Raw genomic sequence first — 26,433 nt, forward strand, 5'->3', positions numbered from 1 at the left:
TCTCAGGTCCTACCCCAGACCTACTGAGTCAGAAACTTGGGGGAGGTGTGGCCAGTGGAGCCAGTGTGCACTGGATCACGAGAGCCACAGAGGGGATATTTATACCACAGGAACTGGCTACGGATCTGGACTTCTTCCTGACCCCCTGCCCATCCCAGAGAGCCTGCTATTAAACACTGACCAGTCCACCACTGGCTGAGGCCCAGAGGTTGTATTTAAAGATGTTCCCCAACTTTTTCTGAAGCAAGTAAATGTTTAAGAACCACAGTTCTAAGCAAAAATCAGAGACCTTCAACTGAAATTACCTGAGAAGCTTTTTTATTCTTTTTTTAATATTTATTTGGCCAGGTCTTAGTTGCCGCTGGCAGGATCTCTGATCTTCCTTGCGGCATGCGGGATCTTCAGTTACAGCCTGGAAACTCTTAGTTGTGGCATGTGGGATCTTAGTTCCCAGACCAGGGATCGAACCCAGGCCCCCTGCATTGGGAGCGTGGGATCTTAGCCCCTGAACCACCAGGGAAATCCCCTGGAGAGCTTTTTAAACATACTCATATTAGGGCATCATTTCAGACCAATGACATCAGAATCTTTGGGGCAGGACCTGAGCGTTGGTATATTTTTAAAGTGCTTTGTGGATTTCTAAATCCACAGTGAAGTCTGAGGTCCACCAGTCCACACTGTGCTTCTCAAACTTTAATATGTGTCCCCAAGTCCTGGGAATCTTGTTAAAAGCAGATTCTGATTCCCCAGGTGGCTATTGCTATTGGGCTAAGGACCACACTTTGAGTAGTCAGGCTTGAACCCCCTTGACCTTGCCCTTTCTCCAAATGGAGTCATCTTCTCCAATGCCCATCGACCGACCCATCTTGATCCTCCTCCCTCCTCGGAAGAGACCAAAACAGCCAACCGGTCCTGACTCACCTGCCTACCACGTGGGTGCATCAAAACGGATATTTACATAGCCTGTAAAGAAAGTGGGTATCAAAGCACAGCATTTGCCTAGAGAAACCAAAAGGCTGTAAAAAGGCTGAAAGAGAGACTCAGGCAAATCTTTTTGCATACAGTTGATAGGCCTTCTCCAGGGCCCGAACTGCCCTCCAGGTGAGCAAAGCCACAGTTATAACTCACCCTGGAGGCTGGCGGAAGTCAGCAAGGGGTAGGGGGCACCCCCACAAAGACAGAGCCTAATCAACTAACCCCTCTTCTTGTTTCCCTTCCGAGGCTCTCTGATCATAGGAGGGGTTGGGGTACAGGGATTTTTTTTTTTTTTTTTTTTCGGGCTCTTGCCTCTTCTCAAGGGACCAGCAGAATGGGCAGTCAAGAACTTGTCTGACCATCACACCACCAGCCAGAAACCTCTCTCTTCGGAAAGGTGGGTGAAGGCAGCCTCAAACCCTGTCAGCAACACCAGATGAGAAGGCAGAGAAGGGAAGTCTACAGAAGCATTCCAAAATGATTTTGGGACTTCCTTGGTGGTCCAGCGGTTAAGAATCCACCTTCTGATGCAGGGGACACGGGTCTGATCCCTTGTGGGGAACTAAGTTCCATATACTGTGGGGCAGCTAAGCCTAAACACCACAACTAGAGAAGCCTGAGCGCTGCAGCAAAGACCCAGCAGAGCCAAAAATTATGAATAAAACAATTTCATCATAGTATTAGGAAGGCAGCCTGTGGGCACACCTGACTTTTTCCCATGCTGTTCCCTGCACTCAAGATGCCACCCCAATTCTTCTCCTGCACCAAAATCACCATCCTCCTCATCACCGTCCTCCCCACCACCCTCTTCCTCATCACCATCCTCATTAGCACCATACCAAATGTACACCAAGCACCTGAAATGGGCCACAGGCTGGGGTAAGGATTTTTCACAGATGAGCTTGACAACAATGCCACTTGGAATTACAGTTGGCCCTTATGTGTATTCTTTTTTTTATTATTATTAATTTCTACAGGAAATCACCTCTGAATATTCACTGGAAAGACTGATGCTGAGGCCAAGGCTCCAATATTTTGGCCACCTGATGCAAAGAACTGACTCGTTGGAAAAGACCCTGATGCTGGAAAAGACTGAGAACGGGAGGAGAAGGGACAACAGAGGATGAGATGGTTGGATGGCATCACTGACTTGACGGGCCTGAGTTTGAGCAAGCTCTGGGAGAAAGTGAAGGACAGGGAAGACTGGCGGGCTGCTGTCTGTGGGGTTGCAAAGAGTCAGATACGACTTAGCAACTCAACAACAACCTAGTTGCTTTACACTGCTGTGTTAGCTTCACCGCACATCAAAGCTAATCAGCTGCGTGTATGCATATATGCACCCTCTCTGGGGGTTTCCTTCCTATTTAGGTCACACGGAGCACTGAGTAGAGTTCCCTGTGCTATGCAGTGCATGCATGCTCAGCTGCTCAGTCATGTCCAACTCTTTGTGACCCCAAGGGCTGTAGCCTGCCAGGTTCCTCTGTCCATGGAATTTTCCAGGGAAGAATACTGGAGTGGGTTGCCATTTTCTCCTCCAGGGGATCTTCCCAACCCAGGGATCAAACCTACGTCCCTGCAATTCCTGCACTGGCAGCTGGATTCTTTACCACTGCACCACCCGAGACGACCACGCCATGCATTAGTTTCTCGTTAGTTATCTATTTTATACACAGAAGCAATAATGTATATTGTTGACCCTCTTCAACAGGTCAGGAAGCAGACATGTGGAAAGGAAAGTAGCTTATCCAAAGCTACATCACAAGGGGCAGAGGCAGGATTTGAACCCAGGTCGATTGGATTCAAGAGCCAGTGTTCTCATTACAGCCCTGGAGGGTTCGGTGCATGCATCTCTGTTTTGAGTTCTTCCATGGTTGCTGCTGCTGCTGCTAAGTCACTTCAGTCGTGTCCGGCTCTGTGCGACCCCATAGACGGCAGCCCACCAGGCTCCCCCGTCCCTGGGATTCTCCAGGCAAGAACACTGGAGTGGGATGCCATTTCCTTTTTCAGAGCATGAAAGTGAAAAGTGAAAGTGAAGTCACTCAGTCATGCCCGACTCTTAGCAACCCCATGGACTGCAGCCCACCAGGCTCCTCTGTCCGTGGGATTTTCCAGGCAAGAGTACTGGAGTGGGGTGCCATTGCCTTCTTCCATGGTTACGAGCTCGCAAACGCATGGGCCTTCCCATCTGTTCCCATGGTATGTACCTCTGTCCCCGCACTGCTGCACTATCCTACCTCAGGGCCTTTTCACCTGCTGTTCTTTTTGCCTAGAATGGAATGCTCTTCCCCACTGAATCTCAGGGATTCACCTCATTCAAATCTGTATTCATTTCCCATGGCTGCTGTAACGAATTCCTACAAACTTAGTGGCTTAAAGGGTTTCCGTGGTGACTCAGATGGGAAAGAATGTACCTACCAAGGGAGGAGACTCAGGTTCGATCCCTGGGTCAGGAAGATCCCCTGTAGAAGGGACTGGCAACCTACTCCAATATTCTTGCCTGGGAAATCCCATGGACAGAGGAGCCTGGCAGGATACAGTCTATGGGGTCTCAAAGAGTCAGAAACACTTTAGCAACTAAACAGCAGCAGCAGCAGCGGCTTAAAACCACATGAACACATTACCTTCCTGTTCTGGAGCTCAGAAGTCTACAATGAGTTGGCCAGGCTGAGTTTCTTCTAGAGGCTACTAGAGAGGATTTGCTTCTTGGCCTTTTCTGGCCTATAGAGAGCACCCACATTCCTTGGCTCATGACTCTGCATCACTTGGACTTGCTTCCGCTGTCACGTCTCCTCTGATTCTCATCCTCCTGTTCTTTTCTTATGAGGATCTTACAATTACATTGGGCCCTCTTGGATAATCTAGGATGATCCTCCATCCTACCTTATCTTAATCACTTTTGCAAAGTCACTTTTATCCCATAAGATGACACAGTCAAAGGTTCTAGGGCTTAGGATGTGGACATATTTAAAGATGCATCGTTCTACAAGAAGTTTCCTACTTGTGATGCAAACTAGCATCTTCCTTCTCTCACCCATATCCTCCTCTCCTTGTATCCCCCCAGCACACGTGCCACAATCAGATAACATCCTGTAGCTCTTTGTTGGCTGTCAATCTCCCTCCCAAGAAGAGAATTCAGAAGGCTGGGACCAGGGATTTCCTTGGTTGTCCAGTGGCTAAGGCTTTGCTGCCGGTGCAGGGGGCCCAGGTTTGATCCCTGGTTGGGGAACTAGATCCCACGTGCTGCAACTAAGACCTGGTGCAGCCAGATAAATAAGTGTGTGTGTGTGTGTGTATTTGTAGTAGTGTGAGTCAGTCGTGCCTGACTCTGTGACCCCATGGACTGTAGCCCACCAGGCTCCTCTGTCCCTGGGATTCTTCAGGCAAGCATACTGGAGTGGGTTGCCATTCCCTGCTCCAGGGGATCTTCCTGACCCAGGGATTGAACCCAGGCCTCCTGCATTGAGATTCTTTACCATCTGAGCTACAGAGAAGCTCTAATATATAGATAAAGAAGGCAGGGACCTTATTTGTTCACTCCTTGGTACTCAGAACTATGCAGGCATATAGTAGGTGATCAATAAAGGCTTGCCAACTAATAATAGCTGATGTCACCAAGGACAGTCCAGCCCATTTCCCTCACTGGACTGGGGAGACCAAAGCCAGGAGACCAGGGCAGAGGTCCTGACTGATGTCTCCGTCTTGATGGGGATCAGTGCTCAGATGTTAAATGGAAAAACCTGCCCTTTCAGCCCCATCCTCCTGCCTCCTCCCACCCTCTCCTGCCCCTGGGGCAATAGAAGCAACCCGGGCCTCTGTGTGCACCTCAGATGCACACACTAAAATCCACACAGCTGAGGCGTGTCCCAACACCCCGGGGGCTCCTGAGAGGAGAAACTATAAACAGGCAGAGGAAAATGGGGTGTTGATGACATCACTCTCTCCCAATCGAGCCCGTCAGACCAGACTGCACTGTCCAAGCCCCAGTCCTTTCCCAGTCTCGTCAAACAGCCCAGTGATTTAGCAAGAGAGCAGTTCTCATCAACTTCATCCACATACCTCCTAAATATCCATCACGTGAGGGGAAATGAAACCCTTCCAAGAATACTGACATGATTTTTTCTGCTCTCCAATTCCTATCTACCTAATTCCACCATTCCCCAACCCAGAGTTGCTGCTTGAAAATGCTGTGGGAGAAAGTGAAGGTAAGAAGGAAGAAATGAAACCTGACTATTTTGTTTCTCTGCTCAAAACTCTTCGGTAGGTCGCATTTTCATGACTTTGTCTCTTGCTAGCTGTGTGTTCTCAGGAAAGTTGCTCAACCTCTCTGTGCTGCCCTGTGTGCTAAGTGGTTTCAGTATGTGCAGTGGTGCATGTGTGCTAAGTCATTTCAGTCGCATCTGACTCTTTGCGACCTCATAGACAGTAACCCACCAGGCTCCTCTCTCCATGGGATTCTTCAGGCAAGAATCCTGGAGTGGGTTGCCATTCCTTACTCCAGGGGATCAACCTGACCCAGAGATCAAACCCACATCTCCTGCAGCTCCAGCTCTGCAGGTGGGTTCTTTACCGCTGAGCCACAGGGTAAGTCCAGATAACCTAGCCATTCCACTCTGAGGTAAATACCCAAGACTAGTGAAAGTAAATGTCCACACATTTACCTAACTGTTCATACAGCGTTATTCACAATAGCCAAAAGGTGGGACCAACCCAAACGTCCATTAGCGGATGAATGGATAAACAAAATGCAGTATATATCCAAACAACAGGATAGTATTCATCCATAAAAAGGAATGAAACGCTGGTCCATGCTCCAACATGGATGAAGCTTGAAAACATGATGATGAGTGAAAGAAGCCAAGCACAAAATGTTACATATTATACAATCCCATTTATATGAACTATTCAAAACAGGCAAATCAGGGACTTCCCTGGCAGCCTAGGGGATAGGACTCTGCACTTCCACTGCAGGGGGCGGCATGAGTTCCATCCCTGGTCGGGGAACTAATATCCCACTAGCTACACAAAGAAAAAAAAAAAAGTTGTGGATGTACTAAATGCCACTAAATTCTACACTTACAAATCATTTAAACAGTAAATTTGTGCTATGTACATTTCACCCCAATTTCTGAAAGTGAAAAACAGAACCCATATTACCATGGTCCTCTGAAGGTCTGAAACCAAATGCATTCATGCCAGCCCCATGCCAACAGATTGCCCAGTGGGCAGAGAGGAGCAAAAGAGGAAAGCAAGGTTCCCTCCTCCAGTTGGCCGAAAAGATCCATGTCTCCCAGAGCACTCTGGGTTCAGCCAAGCCCCAGACACGTTTTGCCTGCAGCACTTCATTCCGGCTGTAATGAAATTACGTGTGTGCGCTTACAGGGAAAGGGAGCGGGTATGGTTTTAATTTATTTACGCTCAGTGTCTCAGAACGCAGTAGGGTAGTTGCTGTTTGATGTTGGAGGCATTCTGCAAGGCCTCTGCATAAGCCTTGGTTCTCTTTGGTAACAAGAAACCAAGGTTAGCTCAGACTAAATTGTCTTGAAAGTCTGAGTGGAATAGGGGTTCCAAACATCGAGCTTGCCAAGGAAACACATTCCCTCATTCAAAGTAGGCATGAAATAAGGATCTGGTTCCTGGGACCCAGGGGTTTCCCACAGAATTCAGAAACTCAGACGTTTCCCAAAATCTCACAAGCATTGTGGTTCAGAGTCATTTAGGAAGAGAGAATAGAGGAAAAAAAAAAAACCTTTATCAAGAACCCACTATGATGGCGGGTATTTGACAGATGTTCTTTCTATCAAACTCCATTTTCATGATGAGAAAACTAGGCCCCAAGAAATAAATCGAATGGATTAAGATGTCAAGGGGAGCCTGAACTTGGATAGGACTGCTCCAGTGTCTGGTTATTTCAGTTTAACCACCTGTTACAGTTACCATGGCTGTGTAACAAATCACTCAACCTGTGATATCAAACAACCACCATTTGACTATGTTCACAGACTCTATGGGGCTTCCCTTAAGGCTCAGCTGGTAAAGAATCTGCCTGCAGTGTGGAGACCTGGTTAGATCCCTGGATTGAGAAGATCCCCTGGAGAAGGGAAAGGCTACCCACTCCAGTATTCTGGCCTGGAGAATTCCATGGACTGTATAGTCCATGGAGTTGCAAAGAGTCGGACACAACTGAGTGAATTTCACTTTCACTTCACTTTCTTTCACAGACTCTATGAGTCCAAAATGCAGAAAAGTTAAAGAGGGTATTATGAGTTGAATCGTGACCCCTCCCCCCCCCAAAAAATAAGATATGTTGAGTCCTTAACCCCCAGTATCTCAGAATGTGACCTGATTTGGAAATAGTGTCTTTACAGAGGTGATCAGGTTAACATAAGGTCCTTAAAAGTGAAAATGTTAGTCACTCAGTCTTGTCTAATTCCTTGCGACCCCATAGACTGTAGCCTACCAGGCTCCTCTGTCCATGGAATTCTCCAGGCAAGAATACTGAAGTGGGTAGCCTTCCCTTCTCCAGGGTATCTTCCGGACCCAGGGATCAGACCAGGGACTCCTGCATTGCAGGTAGATTCTTTACCATCTGAGCCACCAGGGAAGCCCAAGGTCCTTAGGGACACCTAATCTAATATGACTGGTGTCCTTATGGAAATTTGGTACACTTTTGGTGGGATTATAAATTGGGGTAGCTGCTGTGGAAAACAGTATGGAGGGTTCTCGAAAGTTAAAAACAGAACTACCATATGACCCAGAAATTTTCACTTCTGTGTATCTACACAAAGACAACAAAAACACTAAGTTGAAAATATATATGCACACCCATGTGTATAGCAGCATTGTTTACAACAGCCAAGATACGGAAGCAACTTAAGTGTCCACTGATGGATGAATGGATAAAGAAGATGTGGTGGATATACCTATATAAATACAGACAAAGAAATATTACTCAGCAAAAAAAAAAAAAAAATTTAAATCTTACCATTTGCAACAACATGGATAAGTCTAGAGGGTATTACAGCAAGTGAAACACATCAGATGGAGAAAGAAAAACACTGTATGATGTCACTTACATGTAGAACCTAAAAAGCAAAACAAATAATAAAGAAAACAAAAACAAAAACAGAAGGACTTCCCTGGGGGTCCAGTCATTAAGAATCCGCCTTTCAATGCAGGGGACACAGGTTCTAGCTCATAGGTAAGGGAATGAATAAGATCCCACATGCTGCAGAGCAACTAAGTCCAAGCACTGCAAATTCTGAGCCCGAGCGCCACAACTAGAGAGCCCTCTGGCCCCACCGACCAGAGGCAGCCCAAAATAATCATAACAATAAATTTAAATCAAAAAGACTCAGATGCAAAGAACAAACAGTGGGGGGTGGGGGTCACCAGAGGGGAGGGGTTGGAGTAGGATGGATGCAACAGAGAAGAGGATGAAGAGGTACAAACCTCCAGCTTTAAAATGAGTCACGGGATATAATACACAGCATAAGTTAATGATATTTCAGTAACTTTGTATGGGTGCAGATCACTAGACTCATCACGGTGATAAATCCATAATGTATGCAAAAGTGAAATCACATTGCAGTCCACCTGAAACTAACATTATAGTACACATCAAATTATATCTCAACATTTAAGGAAAGGAAATTTGGAAACAGACATGCACAGAGGAAAGACGATGTGAGGACACGCAGCAAGAAGGCCATGCAAAGACAGACGCTAGGAATGATGCTGCCATAAGTCATAGAATGCCGAAGATGCCAACAAAGGACCCAAAGCTGAAGAGGTGATAAAGGATTCTTCCCCTTTGGTTCTCAGAGGGCGCATGGCCCTGCCAACACCTTGATCTTGGATTTCTGGCTTCCAGAACGATGATGTTCTGCTGTGTTAAGCCCCCCAGTTCGTGGTACCCTAGGAATCTAACACGCTAACTAGAGACGTCCTTAGTGGTCCAGGTTAAGACTCCACCCATTCCGGACAGGAGGCACAGGTTCGATCCCTGGCTGGGGAAGTTCCATATGCCTTCAGGCCCAAAAGAAAAAAATAAAGTTAAAGAAAAAAAATAGGACTTCCCCAGTGCTCCAGTGGTGAAGAACCCACCTGCCAATGAAGGGGACTCAGGTTCCGTTCCTGGTCCGGGAAGATCCCACATGTCCTGGGGCCACTAAGCCAGTGCACCACGAGCACTGAGCTAGAGCTCTAGAGCCCATGCTCCACAGCAAGAGAAGCCACTGCAGCGAGAACCCCGTGCACTGCTACTAGCCCCTGCTTAACCATAGCTGGAAAAAAGCCAGCACGAAGCAACGAAGACCCAGCACAGCCACAAATAGATAAATGATAACACAGAATAACACACCGACTAGAGCAGTGTGTGTGTGCTCGGTTGTGCTCAACTCTTCGCAACCCCATGGACTGTAGCCTGCCAAGCTACTCTGTCCAAGGGTTTTCCAAGCAAGAATACTGGAGTGGGTTTCCCTTTTCTTCACCAAGGTATATCTTCCTGACCCGGGGAGCGAACCTGAGTCTCCTGCGGCTCCTGCAGGGGCAGGCAGATTCAACAGAGGTCAACACAAAGTTTAGTGTTGGGGTACCAGTTCATCACATCCCCTGGCATCCAGGCCCCGTCTCCTGTGAGCTGCTTTGCATATGGGATTTCTGCACCTGATTGCATTTGAAAAGAGCTTTCCCTGCTTATAAGAGCACTTTAATTTTATGAGAGGGGGGAAGGAAATGGAGGTCCAGAGAGAAGTGGGACCTGCATGAGGTCACCTGGTGACTCAGCAGCAGTCCTAAGACAGGAAGGCAAGTGTTCGGGCTGCTGATCCTTTTTTTTTCTCTTCTGTCACCACTCACTGCGGTGAAGGCCCAGGAGGCTGGGGGACAGGGCTGCATTCAGGGTGTCATTTCGCGTGGCTCCACTTCAAAAGTTTCTTGCCCCCAGTTGGGCCCTCTTTTCATTGCTGACTCTGTGATGACAAAGATGGTGGCCTTATTGCATCAAGCACCGAGGCTCCAAGGCCAACCGGGCACGAGGGCTGGGCCGCTCCCCGCTCCCCAACCCTGACCTTACGGGACGCCCTCTGCAGAGGTGAGCGGCGGGTGGGAGCTGGCAAAGCAGGCCCAGGGCACAGGGTTAGGCCCTGATAACCCGAGATCAAAGCAGCCTGTCAGCAGTGTCAGCTGAGAGGCCGCCAAGACAAGCTACGCAGGCAGCTTTATCTCCCCGCTGGCCCGAGAGCCGGGGCCGGGAGAGGACCACGGTTCCCGGAAACTATTTCTGGAAGGCCAGGAGGGAGCTGATGGGGCCCTCGCTCGTGGCACGCTGGCTCCAGGTCTGTCTCCTGCAATCTCACGCACCCCGCCTGGTTTCCGCTGTCCCACGTTTGAGTTCCTTCCTGCTCTTTCATCCACGATTTTCCATCTTCATAGATCGGTGTGTGCACACACAATAAAGGTGGTTTTTCTCTGCCGGACAATTCCCGCTCTCCACTCTTTTCTTTCACACAGAGAAGATGGTCATTGCCCTCAGCTCCCTGCCAACACACACACACAAATCTGCCTCTCTGCAGGCCATTTCCACGCTCGCATTCACGATAACCAGCTTTCTTCCACCTTCTTTTGTATTAATACCATGTGCATTCTTGCATGCACACGTATACACACATACGCATACACACACACTCACACCTGCCCGGGTTCCAATCTCCAAACCTGCTTCAACCGGAATCATCCATAGACAGCTGCCAATGAAAACAATTAAAAAAAAAAAAAACTTGCCTTCCTCTCAGTGATTATGAACTCCGGGACCATTTCCACCAGCTGATGCCTAGACTTTTTTTTTTCCCCCTTCAAGGTGTTGACCCTTTCTTTTGCAGCTGGAAGAAACCCAGCCACTGTTCTTGCTCCAGCTGTGGCCTCTGTCAGCTGGGTAGCCCACAGCTGGCCGGTTTCAAATGCATCCATGGGAGCCCAGTGATCTCAACACTTTCAGAAAGGAAGATGGGGGGAGGGAAGCCACGTTCCCAATATGTTATCTGAGAGATTCCAGAAACTTCTGCACCCCCAAAACTTTGAATTTCCCTCTCTGCCCTGAAACTAGCACCTGATCTCTTGACCAGGTGTCTAGCCTAGCCACCGGAAGAGAGAGGGACGGGGACATGGTGGATGTACTTAATACTTTCTGCCATCAGCACCTGTAGACTTCAGAACTTCAGCAGACTAGCTGGGCTGGGAATTCCCTGGAGCTCCCTGGTGATTAGGACTACATGCTTCCACTGCAGGGGACACCAGTTCGATCCCTGTTCAGGGAACTAAGACCCTGCAAGCCTTAAGTTTCAACCACGAATAAGTAAATAAATATTTTAAAAGATTTAAAAAAAAAAAGCAAAAACATATTACTCAAGAATAACCAGATGGAAGAGAAGCACAGGGCAAGGCACGTGGGAAGGGGCACACCCTTAACCTGAGGGTGCCATTCTCCTCAGACATCCATGAGTTCACCAGCCTGGAAGGTCTTGGAACCTCCTCATTTTGGGGTTTTGATGGAGGCTTCATTACACAACCATGACTTTTTTCAAGATTCTTTCTGTTTGTTTTATGATGTGGACCATTTTAAAAGTCTTTATTGAATGTGTTACAATATTGCTTCCGTTTTATGTTTTGGTTTTTTGGCCACCAGGCATGTGTGATCTTAACTCCCCGGCTAAGGATTGAACCCACATCCCCTGCATTGGAAGACAAAGTCTTAACCACTGGACCACCAGGGAAATCCCTGCGAGCATGACTGATTAAATCATCAACCACTGGAGACTGGTAATGCTCTCCAGCCCCTCCCCACTTCTCCAGAGGTTGAGGGGTGGGACTGCAAGTTCCAACCCTCTAATCCCCTGACTGGATCTCCAGGCAATCAGCCCCCATCCTTAGGTGCTTCCAAGTCACTTCATTCACATAACAAAAGACATTTATCTGCTCTCAGCACTTTGGAAATTCCAAGGGTTTTAGGAGCTCTGGGCCAGCAACAGGAACTTGAACACCAGATATGTATTTCTTATCATGAATCACAACATCACAATCACCACCGTCCCACCTTGCCTCACCTAGCCCTCATCTCACTGGTGGTATGTAGCTCTCCTTTCCAAGATTTTAGAAGGCCAGGAATGTAACGACTTCTGTGACTCAAAAGTCCAACTGTGGATTCTAGTCTTGGGCAAAGCTGGATCCTAACTCAAGCCTTTGCCTCCTCAACTCTCATCCTCACGTTTCATTCAGTTGACTTTCTTCCAAGCAGGCTCTCGACTCTCCGTAGCCAAGAAGACCCTCAGAAGTTCCAAGCTAACGTCTTACTAAAATAGCAACCCCAGCCAAGAAGACGCTCCAGTTTTTTTCCCTATCCTCATTAAGAGTCCCAGGAATGCATCTCATTGTCCTTCCTGGTCCAGGTTGGTCACACAGCCATCCACAAGCCATGGACTCTGGCCAAGAGTCAGAATGCTCCGATTGGCCCGGCCTTGGTCATGCACCCATTCCTGGACCTTGGGGATGAGGGTCAGCCTCACCTGAATTATCTGGACACAGAGCAGAGGAGACACAATTTCCAAAGGAAAAAAAAAAATCAAGGTGATTTACAGAAAAGGAAACGCAAGAAAAACTGTCAATGGCCATTCTGTATGTCCTGTTGGTTCACAGCGGCTGTACACGGCTCATTGCAGAGATCTGGGTCACTCATACCTGCATCTGAAGGCTGCCGCCATCCTTTCCAGAACTTGGGTAAATGGCAACCTCGCTAAGCATCAATGTCCTCGTCTGTAAAGTGGACAAAAAACAAGTATCAGCTCACAGATTTATAAAGTTTAGAAAGGATGCAAAAATCACAGGCCATCTGCCACAAAGATGACAGTAATAATTGTAAATATTGTTACTTTGAAAAAAAAAACAATGCCCATAATTATCCTAGTTCCTGGCTTCTAGACAGGAGTCTCTTGTTTTTCTCTGTCTTCTTTCTTCCTGTTATTTGATGCTTTGCCTTTTTCTTTCTTGCAAAGATTAAATACACACACACACATACAAATAGGAGTCCAATCCAAATAACCCACTCATATCAACTAGAGGAGGAAGAGAAAATCTGTGGAATTCATTTATATTGAACTGTGAGCAACCAGAGACTTGTGTAGTGGAAAATATGCATAAGGCTTAAAGCAGGAAAAGGATATTAAAATAGTAATTTTCCCAATCATATCAAGACAGTTCTTTCGGCCCTAATAACAGGATGCATAAAAACACATCTGTCAAAAACGGTGCTACATCTCCAAGCAGAAACCAAATGAACTGAGTTTCTGCTCAGGGACAAGGTAGGCTGATTGTCGTCAGCTTTGTTCCTTTTTTTCTTTTTGCCTTTTTTCTCTCCAAGGCATTTTGGTTTTGCTTCCGTCTTTGTGAAACTGGCTCCTGTTTTCTCCCCTGTTCTTCTTCCTTCCACATGAGTTGAATAGGACCTGAGTCTGCATTGACCAGGAAGTCCACTGGACAGCTTCCAGAGGATCCACACAGGTCACAGGAGGCAGTATAAAATCTAATGATCAAGTCCTAAGGGTCCCACCTGGTGGCTGACTTCCCCCAAAGACCCCATATCTACTGCTTTTTCTAGTGGCTGATGTGGGAGGCCAAGATGGGTTAAATAGAGAAAGGCTGTGATGTGGTCTCCCAAGTGGTCTAAGCTTGAACTGACATTAGCCAGTAGTGGACAAAGGGCTAAAGACATCTACGGCCAATGGGTGAGAAGGCCACGATTGCAGATAAATCTGGGCACTTCTTTGGGTCCTAAGAACCTAATTTAATTGCGAGTTGGTCCCTAGAATTTACTCTGACATCAGTGGAGCTCTACTAATGGAAGATCCGCAGCATCGGGGGATTATTGGCTGAATATCCCTTTTTTGTTGTTGTTTTGTTTTTATTTACTTATTTATTTTATTTTCACTGTGCCATGCAGCCTGTGGGATCTTAGTTCCCTGACCAGGGGTTGAACCCATGTCCCCAGCAGTGGAAGGCAGAGTACTAGCCACTGAACCACCAGGGAAGTCCCTCTGGCTGGATTTCTTGATGGCACTCCACCATACTGGAACCCAGGTCATCTCACCCATGTACCTTAAAATATGGCTCTCCTTCCTGCCTTCCAGGGCAACATCAGGGCACCAGCCTCAGAGAGACAAGGGAAGGCAAATTCCAGAGATGAAATTAACACACGGAAGTCTCACATCCTTGAAAGGATGGAGCATTTAAGAGTGGAAAATCTGAAACGGAGTCAGAGGGACTAGGATCAATTAGAGGCAAGGAAGAGATAGCTGAGGAACTCTTGAAAATATTTTCCAAGCCAGTGGCAAGAGAATGAGCTTGGAGAGGGAGACATGGCCAGATCTGAAAGGACTTGAGCATCACCCCAGGCACACAGGGGATCCATGGCAGGGCTGAGAGCCGGACAGTAGTGATCACAATCACATTTCAGATCAGTTGGGCTGCACAAAAAGTTGGATGTACGGAGGTAAGAGTGGAAACAGCTGACAGAAGGCTCTTGTGGAAATCTAGAGAAGAAAGGAATGCAGCCAGATCCGAGACTTTAGGTTAGGGTTAGGAAGACAAATCAACAGCTCCAAACACAAGTCAAGAAATAGGATTAGAGGGACCTACTTCCTGGTCCAGTGGTTAAGAATCTGTGCTTTTACCACAGGGGGCCTGGGTTCAATCCCTGGTCAGGGAACTAAGATCTCATATGCTATGCAATGCAGCAGCGAAAAAAACCCAAAAAGGCAAGAAATAGGGTTAGAAAGGAAGACATTTTTAGGCACAAGAGGCAATGGGTAAACACCTAAAAGCTTTCACCCTAAGGAGAGTTAGTCTAAACCAGTCACCCTAACTTTAGTCTATCACAAGTTAGAAATCTTCATTTTTTTTCTTTCAAATTGTGCTCATGGACCTCTGAGTCACAAGCCTCCATCCTTGTGCAGAATGCATGATCTAGCAGGCTCTGAAATTGGCTGCCCCGACGTGGTGTTGGTGGTGGTTTAGTCACTCAGTCATGTCTAACTCTTGTGACCCCATGGACTGTAGCCCACCAGGTTCCACAGTCCATGAGATTTCCAAGGAAAGAACACTGGAATGGGTTGCCATTTCCTTCTCCATCCCAGGTGTGGTTCTATTATTTAGAGTCTTCATTAGAAGCTGGTAGAGAATGGATGCACTTAATAGTCCTCTTTGATGATCTAGTTAGTAGGTGAGAAGAATTAAAGGGATGAGGTTTTGAAGGCTCCAGAACATTTAGCAAGCCAATGTCTTAATCCAAATTCAAAAAATTGTGATTTCAATGCCGCTCTTAGCAACAGAGTTGGCAAAGCAAAGCTGTGTTGGAGAGACATTGTTTTATGTAGAGAAGAGAAAAAATACTTTCAGGCACTCAACGCTTGGAGCTAGGTACTTTTTGGTGGTCCAGTGATTGAGAATCCACCTTCCAATGCAATGGACCCCTGCTCAGAGAACTAAGATCCCACACACCACAGGGCAACTAAATTAATATTGAAGAACCACTGGATGGTCCCCAGCCCTCTAGCAAAACGCATACTTACCCACCAGCCTGTCCTCAAATACCAGCTAATCAGCAATAAAAGTTGCTATGATTGTACATCCCAGTGGATCTTATCCAAACAGATTGTCCTAAGGCTGAGCAGGGCAGAACTAAAGGAGTAAGCAGGGTGGATAAACTCACCATCTTAGAGTCAATTAAGCTCTCACTACTCAATCCAGATCACAAACAGAAACATTCTACATGAAAACTGACCATCCTTCATGAGTAAGATAAGTGACTATTCCAGTTCAAATAGGGCAAGTCCCAGGCAAAGTCAGAAGAGTTGGCCATCCTACTGCTGAGCAATGATGTTCTTTTCTATGATGATTTCAGAAAACATATGGACCAATACGCAGTCCATTCTATTGGGAAGGAAAGAGAATCCATTTGCTCGGTTGCATGTATTTCAGTTATCTTTTCCAATGGAAAGCAAATTGGTCCCGCCACAGTGGTGCGTGCAGGCTCTGAAATCAGATTGCTATGGGCTTAAATCCTTGCTTTCCTCTATAAAATGGGAACATTCCTAAGTCATGCCTCTGATGCAAGAAAATGTATGGAAAGTGCTGAACACAGTGTCTGGCTTGTAGTAAACATTCAAAGCCATGAGCTGTTTTTTATTATTAGAACTTTCCATCTAACCCCACCCCAACCCCAATCCCCTTGATGGAAAGCTACTTAGAGCTTTTAATCTCTCTCTTGGCATTTCCCATTTGACCTAGGCTTTGAGGAGCTTCTGTAATTCATCCCCTTTCCCGGGGCCTTAACTGCTAGAGTCCAGTTCCCAGGTTCCTCTTTGCAAATTTGTAACCTAGAAGATTTAGGAAACCTTTGACTAAAGTGACTAACATGATTGAATATGAAAGGGAAGCATAACAATCGTGTCTTTCCTTGGGAAGGAATGAGTTATCTCTAGGAGGAAGGGAGTTTTCTAAGCCTCCAAGATGTTTGTTAACAGAGATAAAGTGTCTAAAAAGCTTAACACAGTGGTCCAAACAATGCCATCGTCAAATTATTATCTTTTACCTAAACAATTGGTGGCCTCCAAGCTGAACTAGTTTCTGCCTTTTCGCCCAAGAGTCTGTTCTCCACCCTGCAGCCAAAGAGATCTTTTCATTTTATTTGACTTTATTTTATTCTAATTTTAGGAGGCACAGTTTGCAGGATCTCAGTTCCCCAGCCAGGGACTGAACCTGGGCCAAGGCAGTGAGAGAATCAAATCCTAACCACTGGACTACTAGGGAATTTCCTAGAGGAGTCTTTTTAAAATATAAGGCAGCTACCCTGGTGCCCATTAACAGGAGAATGGATAAATTGCAGTATATCCACACACAAAAAATACTACCCCACTATATGGGGATGACAGAGGACGAGATGGTTGGATGGCATCACTGAGTCAATGGACAAGAGTTTGAGCAAACTCTGGGAAATGGTGAAGGGCAGGGAAACCTGACATGCTGCAGTCCACGGGGCCGCAAACAGTCTGACACAACTGAGCAACTGAACAATAACAACAACCCCACATTTCGTGTGTGTGTGTGTGTGTGTTAGTCGCTCAGTCATGTCCGACTCTCTGTGACCCCCATGGACTGTAACCTAACAGGCTGCCCTGTCCATGGAATTCTCCAGGGAAGAATACTAGAATGGGTTGCCATTTCCTTCTCCAGGGGATCTTCCCAACCCAAGGATCAAACCCAGGTCTCCTGCCTTGCAGGTGGATGCTTTACCATCTGAGCTACTACTGAGATGCATATATATATATATGGGTAGTTATAGCATGGATGAATTGCAAATATTGGGTTGGGCAAAAAGTTCATTCAAGTTTTTCCTAACATCCTATGGGAAACCCAAACAATCTTTTTGGCCTACCCAATATATTACACTGAGTGAAAGAAGCATGATCACATACAGCGTGATTCCATTCACATAAAGTTCTAGAATAGGCAAAACTCACCTGATGAGAAAAATCAGGACAATGGTTGCCTGGGGGCAGGGCAGGAGGGAGGGGCAGGCTGATAATACTCTCTAGCTTGATAGAGGCTGGGCCTGCACAAGAATGTCAAAAATTGTCAAAATTCAAAGAACAATGAGCTTTAGATGTGTGCATTTCACTGTATGTAAATTTTCTCTTTAACAACAAACACTGACCTCTGCTTAGTGATAGGCATGCCAAAGTGTTTGGGGATGAGGTCATAGGAGGTCTGCAACTTGGAAATGCAACAAAAGATGAATCGATAGATGGAGAAAGGGATGAAGACAGGGGTAGGCGTGCGATGAAGCAAACAGAAGAAATTGTGAAGTGCAGAATCCACTCTCTGGGTATGTGGGTGCTCTCTGTATAATTTTTATCTTCTCTATGTGCTTGAAATTTTTCATAAAATAAAAAGGAGGGAATTCCCTGGGATCCCAGTCATTAGGACTGCAGGGGGCCTGGGTTCAATCCCTGGTCAGGGAACTAAGATCCTACAAGCTTGTGCAATGGCATGGCCCCCCCAAAAAATTAAAAAATAGAAAAATAAAAATTAAAAATAAATTTGAGAATAATTTAAAGTAGGGTGAGTGGGCAAAGGGAGTGGAAAGGGAGATATTCACTCCTTTTCAAGACAGCTTCTGTTTTCTTCATACACAAAGCCAAAGTACTTGCCCTGGGAGGGTCTACAGGATCTGGGCTCCTCCCAACTCCCAGCTCTCTGGTCTCATCTCTTGCCACCATCTAAACAATTTTTACTGATGACCGAAGCCTCTCGGACCACTTTCCGTCCAGTAATGGCGGCCTCCTTGTTCATCGTCCAACAAACCAACCCTGTCCTGGGTCAGAGACTTTGCACTTTCTGTTCCTTCCGCTGTTCCCCCAAATTTCACAACCTTGATTCTCTGCCTTCAGCCTCTGCCCGAGTCTCCTCATGACTACGCTATGAAGCAGCACCTCCTGCCCTCACTCTCCATCCCTTTGCCTGTTTCATTTCATCGCCTGCTGCATGAGGCTCATTTGTTTAGCCCCCGCCTTCAGCAATATAGGCACTTTACTTTGTTCCCTGTGGTATGTTGGCACCTGGAGTGGCACCGGGAAGATGTCCCTTTAATACTTGTTGAATAAACACGTGGATGAATGAGTGTGATACTGACCCTACCAATAATTATGTTTACTGAGCACTCGGTAGTGCTGGCCCCAAGCTAAGCCGCTGACTCCCATGTTAGTTCTTAAATGGTGTCTAGTCGTTAAGTCGTGTCCAACTCTTTTGCGACCCCGTGGCCTGTAGCCTGCCAGGCTCCTCTGTCCACGGGATTTCCCAGGCAAGAATACTGGAGAGGGTTGCCATTTCCTTCTCCAGGGGATCTTCCTGGCCCAGGGATCAATCCTACATCTTCTGCATTGGCAGACAGGTTATTTACCACTGAGATACCAGGGAAGCCCATGCTCTCAAATAGCTTATGGCTATTTTGACAACTGAGAAAAATTGGAGTTTAGGAAGACTGATTTATCCAAAGACCAGACTGAAGAAGGGCAACCCATCTGCCTGATGCTTTCCCCCTTGCCACAGGGCAGGAAAGGTCTAGAAGAGGGAGTCCTGTGGGAGAGAGGGCGGGAGGATGCTGCCAGGACCGCTCTACTGGCAGAGGTAAAGCCCCAGGTGCCCACACATCTGAGGACATCAGACCCTCCACTGTCAAAATCCCAACGACACCTAGTGCCCCTGGCCCCCAGGGTCAAATGGGCCGACCAGCATTACCACTGGGTTTCCACCTTGATCAGCTCTTCTACATCATGGTCTCTGTTCTTTTGTTTTTGTTTCAGTTTTGGCCAGGCTGCATGGCTTACGAAACCTTAGTTCCCCGACCAGGGATTGAACCCAGGCCCCAGCAGTGAAAGCACAGAGTCCTAACCACCGGACCAGCAGGAAAGACCTTGATCTGTATTGATAAACTGCCTTTCAGTTGCAAAGATGACATTAACCCCCACATCAAACATCTTTCTTCCATCTCCTATTATATACACAGCCTGTATCTATTGACCTTAACACAGCAGTTTTTTTAAGTGTTGAAAAATGTTAGTTTTCTCCACGATTAACTAGTCCATATCAGATGATCAAGTTTAACATATGGGGAAAAAATGTCAAGAATGTTTGCGATTATTCATAGATAATCTGTTAGTGAATAAACATTCAAGAAGTGAGGGGAACTTCAGCTGTAGCTACATATGTGTACTGAGCACCTACTATGTGCCAGGTTCTGTATCAGACACTAGTGGATGAGGAAGTGGGTACTGGACGCTGCAGAGCTCAGCCAGTCACTGTGTGACCTTGGCCAAATTACTCAAGCACTTTGAACCTCAGTTGCATCTTCTGAAAAGTGGAGATAATTATACCTCCTTGAAAACTCTGTCATGTGGAACATAGGAGATAATGTACATTACAGGGTCTAACACAGCGGCCAGGACATAATAGTCCAGGGAAAACATGCTAGTTCGGTGCCCACGTCTTCCTTTCCGGCTCCCTCCCGCTTCAAGGAGACCCTGAGACACACTTGGGTAATTCTGACATCTCAGCAGACCAAGTTAAGTGTTCCGGGTGAGGAACTGACCACAGACTAGTATTTAATTCTATGCCTAGGGATACTCATAAAGGAGGTATTTTTGTCCCCATGACACAGATGGGAAAACCAAAGTTCAGAGAGAATAAATAACTTGGCCAAGGAGAATACGGTGTTTAAGTTTTAGAAGTTCTTCTCTTCTTCATCTCATGGAAGAGAGATTCCAACTAGCCATGAAAATCCAGAAGGGCTGCTTGGAGAAGGTAGCTCTTTTAAGAGTCTATTGGGACTTCCTTGGTGGTTCAGTGGCTAAGACTATGAGCTCCTAATGCAGACCCGGGTTCGATCCTTGGTTCAAGAACTAGATCCCACATGCCACAATTAAAAGTTTATCTCTGCAGTATGAAGATCTGCTTTTCTCTCATACCAAACTCAGCATTTCTCTAGGTGTCTGCAGCCTGGATTCCACAGCCCAGAGGTTTGCCACTTTCCTTCCATCTTTGGCTTTAGCCCAAGTGGGCAGCAGCACAAATTCCCTCCCCTGAACACCAGTAAAACATTCAGAATCACAGAGACCTCCACAGGACACCACCACCCATCTCCTTCGCCCAGTGGTCTCCACATTATAAAGAGATTTGAGAAAGACTCTTTGAGACTCTGCTCATAATCTCTTTGAAAACTCCCTCCCACTGGTTGGTCATGTCAGACCTACTTTTTTGTCACTTGGTGACGGGGTTTTTTTTTAAGGGGAAGGGGAAACCCAGCAAATACTACGACATCATCTTCAGGATGGGGGATCCTGCTACCACTAAAAATATGTGTGTTCTGGTTATTTACAATGACCCGTTTGTTTGGGAAGGACTTTTTTCTCTTCCTTGCATGTCCCCTAGCTGTGTATACAGTGAAAAAGGATGGGGCTGGGCCTGTAAGACTTTTCCCCCCCCCAGGGCTGTGTTTATCCACGCAAGAAAGTATTTTAAGTACTTTGTTTCCATTATGCTATTCTGAGCCCATTACTTGGTGGGGTGATTAAAGATTGCTTTTGGCAAGAGAAGAGAAAGCAAAGTGTTTGTTACTTCCATGACTGTTAGCCTTTCCCAGGCAGTCTTCAAAGGGGAAAGCATAAACACATGGCATTCAAAACACATATTGGCTTCATCCTAGGAGTCCTGGTGAACGTCTGGCACTTCACCTTTGCCTAGGATCTGAGGAGCTGGGACAGGAAGCATGAAAAGGGCTCTTTGGAGAGCATCTTGGAGGCAACTGACCTCTCTGGGCTCTTCTCCCCACCTGTGTGGTCCTTGATCCTTCCCCTTGGGGTCTTCTTGGGTACCTCCCTGCTTTTCCAGGGCTTCCCTGGCAGCTCAGTAAAGAACCCGCCTGTAATGCAGGAAACTCTGGTTCAATTCCTGGGTCGGGAAGATCTGCTGGAGAAGGGATAGGCTATCCACTCCAGTATTCTTGGGCTTCCTTAATGGCTCAGCTGGTAAAAAATCCCCCTGCAGTGTGGGAGACCTGGGTTCGATCCCTGGGTTGGGACGATCCCCTGGAGAAGGGAACAGCTACCCACTGCAGTATTCTGGCATAGACAATTCCATGGACTGTATAGTCCATGGGGTCTCAAAGAGTCGGACACGACTGAGAAGCTTTCACTTTCACTGCTCCTTCAATTGTGTTTGGATCCAACCACAGACAAGACAAATGAGTTCTCTGTGTTCACCGGGCTTAGAGTCTTCTGGCATGGTCCACAGACCTTAATCAAAATAATTCTACCAGTGAGTTTCCAAGAGAGAGGTGATACATTTCAGGATGGAGGACAGGATGTGTCGTGGGCTTGGGAGTAGGAGTTCAAATTTTTCTTGGGGTCAGAGAGGACTTCCTTGCATGTGCCAATCTGAAAGATAAGCCCCAGCTGGGTAGGAAGAGGTCTCCTAACCAAAGTCAGCGGAGAGAAGGGTTTGTTTTTTTTTCCAAAGGAGGGAAAGAGGGAGTTCCCTGGCAGGCCAGTGGTTAAGACTCTGAGTTTCCATTTCAGGGGGTGCGAGTTCAGTGCCCAGTAGGTGAGCAAAGATTCCGTACGTTACGTGGTGCAGCCAAAAAATAATAAATATTATTTTCAAAAGAAGAAGAAGAAGGGAAAGAAGGTAAGGGTGGGCTGGAATCCAGAGGACAAGGGCAAGGTGATGTAAACAGGTCAGAGAGGTCTCAGGTGCCTCCTGCCCGTATAACCACATACTGCTACTGCTTAGCCACTTAAGTCGTGTCTGATTCTGTGCGACTCCATGGACTGTAGCCCACCAGGCTCTTCTGTCCATGGGATTTTCCAGGCAAGATAGCAGGTGCTAAATACAAGGTAATGAAACTAGGAGTGGAAGGACGAAGTGTCAGCTAGAATAGAAGGGGCCAATCCCTTCTTTCTTATCTTAACAGCTGGGTGGCCCCTGGGCAAGATGTTTCGCTGCCTTGATTTCCTGTCATACGAGTAGCATTCGCCTGACCTCACAGGGCACGTGGTACATAGTTGTAACTCAACTTTAATGATACCCCTTTCCTTGTTTCCCTGAGAGTCTTGGGAGACTTGCATGAAGCCACAAAACCCCCATCATCATCTCTGATCGATTGCTCCTTTAAATGAAAGCCCAAGACCTGTCAGTCCGGCTGGCCAGGGGACCTCACTGCTTGCAAAGTTGCTGTAATCACTCACCCTCCATCCCTCCGATCCAAAGGCGTTGACTCTTTGAAGTCAACAGCTGATCTCTCCTGGGGATCTTGGGGACATTGGTATCTCCCTGACCTATCTCCCAAACTATTGGAACAAGCCATGAGATAAAAGGTGGGTGGGGTCTTCGGAGGACTCCCATTCCCCTCCCTGGGCTGGGGAGGAAATCTGCATCGGTCAAGATAGGGTTACACGTTAGACAAAAGCATTTCTGTGAACTCACACCCTTAAGTCAAGGGCCTCTCGAAAATTCAAAATGGCACCTGCAAGTCTGGGCATGTCTGGAGCGCTAAAAACATCTGGGAATCTCTCTCTTCTAAAGCCAAGCGGGCAGCTTCAGAAACTCAGAGACTCCAACTTCTCAGGCAGAGTGAAGGCACAGGCTGGGCTAGCCCACGTGCTCCTCTGCTCATGACCTCTTGGGTGCCAGCCCCACGTCGGGGGCTTCTCTTCACCCCTCTTCATTTCCTGGTCTCCACAGTCCAATGGGTTGGGGCTGTGCTAAGTCACTTCAGTTGTGTCCCACTCTGTAGCCCACCAGACTCTTCGGCCCATAGAATTCTCCAGGCAAGAATACTGGAGTGGGTTGCCATGCCCTCCTCCAGGGGATCTTCCTGACCCAGGGATCGAACCCACGTCTCACAGCTCCTGCACTGGCAGGCAGGTTCTTTACCACTAGGGGGTAAACATTCTCATTTTTGACAGATTTGATCAAGTGACAAGTTCCACTACTTGTCCATAGTCTCAGTAAAGAAATGAAAACAGAACTCCTGATCCTGAACACACATAGGTCTTTAGTCTTCAATGCTGTCTTTTTATATATATATATATTTATTTTTATTTATTTTATTTATTTGGCTGCTCCAGGTCTTGGTTTTGGCATGCAGGATCTCTAGTGGCAGCATTTGAACTCTAGTTAGTTGCAGCATGTGAGATCTAGTTCCCTGACCAGGGATGGAACCTGGGCCCCTTACATTGGCAGGCAGAGTCTAATCACTGCAACACCAGGGAAGTCCCTTCAATGCTGTCTGGATGGCCTGTCCCCTGCTCCCCGCTCCATCCAAAAATTAGATAACCTGGGACCCAAGGAGATCCTTGAAGAATGCTCAGGTGGACAGAGGCCTCCAGGTGAGGGGTCTTTGCCTTGAATGTTAAACCTGGATTCTTGGAGACTCCCATACTACTGGTAAATCGCTGACATCTTCCATTCTTTGAGTCTTCTTCCAATCTCGGCTCCTCTGCTAACCTCGCTGGAGTTCTAGAAGATGCAAGCACAATCATTATAATCATAATTGGCCCCATTTATTAAACACTCGCTAAGTGCTATATACCGAGCCAAGAGATAGGATATGTATTTCCTCATGAAATGGACTTAGGAACCTAATAAATGATGTATAATGCGTGTGTGCGTGAGTGCATGTTCAATCGTGTTCAACTCTTTGTGAACCCATGGACTGCAGCCCGCCAGGCTTGTCTGTCCTTGGGATTTCCCAGGCAAGAATACTGGAGTAGGTTGCCATTTCCTCCTCCAGGGGATCTCCCCAACCCAGGGGTCGAACCCATGTCTCCTGCATTGGCAGGCAGATTCTTTACCACTGAGTCACCTGGGAAGCCCCAAATTATATAAAGCAGGTGCAGACAAACACTGTTTGATTCCACTTATAAAAGGTACCTAGAATATTCAATCAGAGGAGGAAATGGCACCCCACTCCAGTGTTCTTGCCTGGAGAATCCCAGGGACGGGGGAGCCTGGTGGGCTGCCGTCTATGGGGTCGCACAGAGTCGGACACGACTGAAGTGACTTAGCAGCAGAATATTCAAATTCATAGAGTCAGAAAGTACACGGGTGGGTGCCAGGGGCCAGGGAGTGGGGGTGAGGAGGAGGAATGGAGACTTAGTGTTTAATGAAGACAGAGTTTCAGTTTGGGAAGGTGAAAATTTTGTAAGATGGATGATGAGGAGTTTTACAGCAATGTGAGTGTGTTTAATGTCACTGAACTGTACAGTTAAATATGGTTAAAATAGTATGTTTTGTATTATGTGACTTTTACCCACAACAACAAAAAAAATTTGGTGGAAAAAAAAAAAAAAAAGAACCTGGTAAATGGCTGTACCATCATCCTCATTTCACAGATGAGCAGAGTAAGCCTCAAGGGGAAAAAAGTCTTCACCCAAGGTCACAGCTAGTAAGTGGTGGAGTCAAATCTGAAATTCCATCTGGCTGATTCCAAGCTTACAACCATCTCAAAACTGCGTGCTTTTCTGCCTTCACACTTCAACCACGGTGAAAAAGATAACACTCAAATCCACTGAAATCCTGCCCGAGGTGCTCTGAGGCTCGACTCAGTTGGCCCGATCCTCTCCACCTCCACCTGAGGCATCAAGGTCCCCAGAGTGTCCCTGCGCACGCACATGCGTGCGCGTGAATGTGTGTGTGGGTGTGTTCAGTTGCTCAGTCACATCCGACTCTTTGCAACCCTATGGACTGTAGCCCACCAGGCTCCTCTGTCCATGGGATTCTCCAGGCAAGAATACTGGAGTGGGCTGCCATTTCCTACTCCAGGGGACCTTCCTCACCCAGGGATTGAACCCACATCTCTTGCTTCTCCTCTGTTGGCAGGCGGGTTCTTTACCCCTAACACCACCTATGCCCCCGGGTCTTACTCAAATCCTGACAACTGCATCTCAACACAGAAGCAGCATCCCCACATCCTTAACCCCATCCCTGTCCTTAGGAGATTTCTCTCTTCATAAGGGAAACGGGTGAGGATGTCAATAACTCACCCTGTTTCTCTTGCTGATTTCCAAGGAGGAAGGAAGCCGACTGAAGTCATATCTGGGCTCCTTTGGGCCCCACAGCCACACACCCTGGGCTTTCCCTCAGGCTATTCCCATTCTGGGAGCTTAACTTAGCCTTTCTCATGCCTGGAATTCTCCTTCACTGACTAAAGTGGATATCCTGCGGTTGGAATCTAGTCTTGCCCTTCAAGACTCAGCCCCATCTCACTATGAGCTTTCAGAAGGGGTTGACCCAAGCCTTTATGGCCAGAGAGAGCTGGATTCATATCCCAGAACTGCCAGAAACCAGCTATACTGTCCTTGTCCCCGTGAACAACACTTAGGGGGTTCGACATTTGTAAAGGTCCTACTGTGTGTTAGGAACTTTGTTACAGGGCACAGTGTTGAACAAAGAAACAAGATCCCTGCCTTCTCATAGCCTTCTTTCTAGTTGGAAGAGACGGGAGGTAAATAGTGAGCAAGTACATAGGAGATTTTCAGAGGTAAAAAGGGGACTTCCCTGGTGGTCCAGTGGCCAAGACTCCACACTCTCAGTGCAGGGACTCATGGTCCGATCCCTGGTCAGGGAACTAGGTTCCACATGCCTCAACTAAGACCCAGCACAACCAAATAGCTAAATACATTTTTTAAAAAGAACAAAAATGTAAAACGATGAGACATGGCAGATGGCAGGAGGACTTTTAGTTTTTACATTCTTTTTTCAATTCTTTTTTTTTTTAATTTAAACTTTTTATTTTCTATTGGGGTATAGCTGACTAACAGTATTGTAATAGTCTCAGGTGAAAAGAAAAGGGACTCA

At 46.8% G+C, this 26,433-nt stretch overlaps 1 long non-coding RNA gene across 3 annotated transcripts in view; it reads right to left on the minus strand.

The window, feature by feature from the left end:
- LOC129630102 (uncharacterized) overlaps positions 1-15,744 on the minus strand; it is a 28,833-nt gene extending 13,089 nt beyond the window's left edge. For 2 of the 3 annotated variants that reach the window (XR_008703536.1, XR_008703537.1), the window contains exons 1-3: positions 15,591-15,744; positions 12,706-12,780; positions 7,958-8,057 (exon numbers count right to left, since the gene is read on the minus strand). This is a non-coding gene — a long non-coding RNA (uncharacterized LOC129630102). Of the gene's footprint in view, positions 1-7,957; positions 8,058-9,747; positions 9,945-12,705; positions 12,781-15,590 lie in introns of all 3 variants that reach the window. The other variant, XR_008703538.1, reaches the window with a different exon arrangement.
- Between the last annotated feature and the right edge of the window lie 10,689 nt (positions 15,745-26,433).

Source organism: Bubalus kerabau, chromosome 16 (assembly GCF_029407905.1).
Source record: "Bubalus kerabau isolate K-KA32 ecotype Philippines breed swamp buffalo chromosome 16, PCC_UOA_SB_1v2, whole genome shotgun sequence".
Classification (NCBI taxonomy): Eukaryota; Metazoa; Chordata; class Mammalia; order Artiodactyla; family Bovidae; genus Bubalus; species Bubalus kerabau.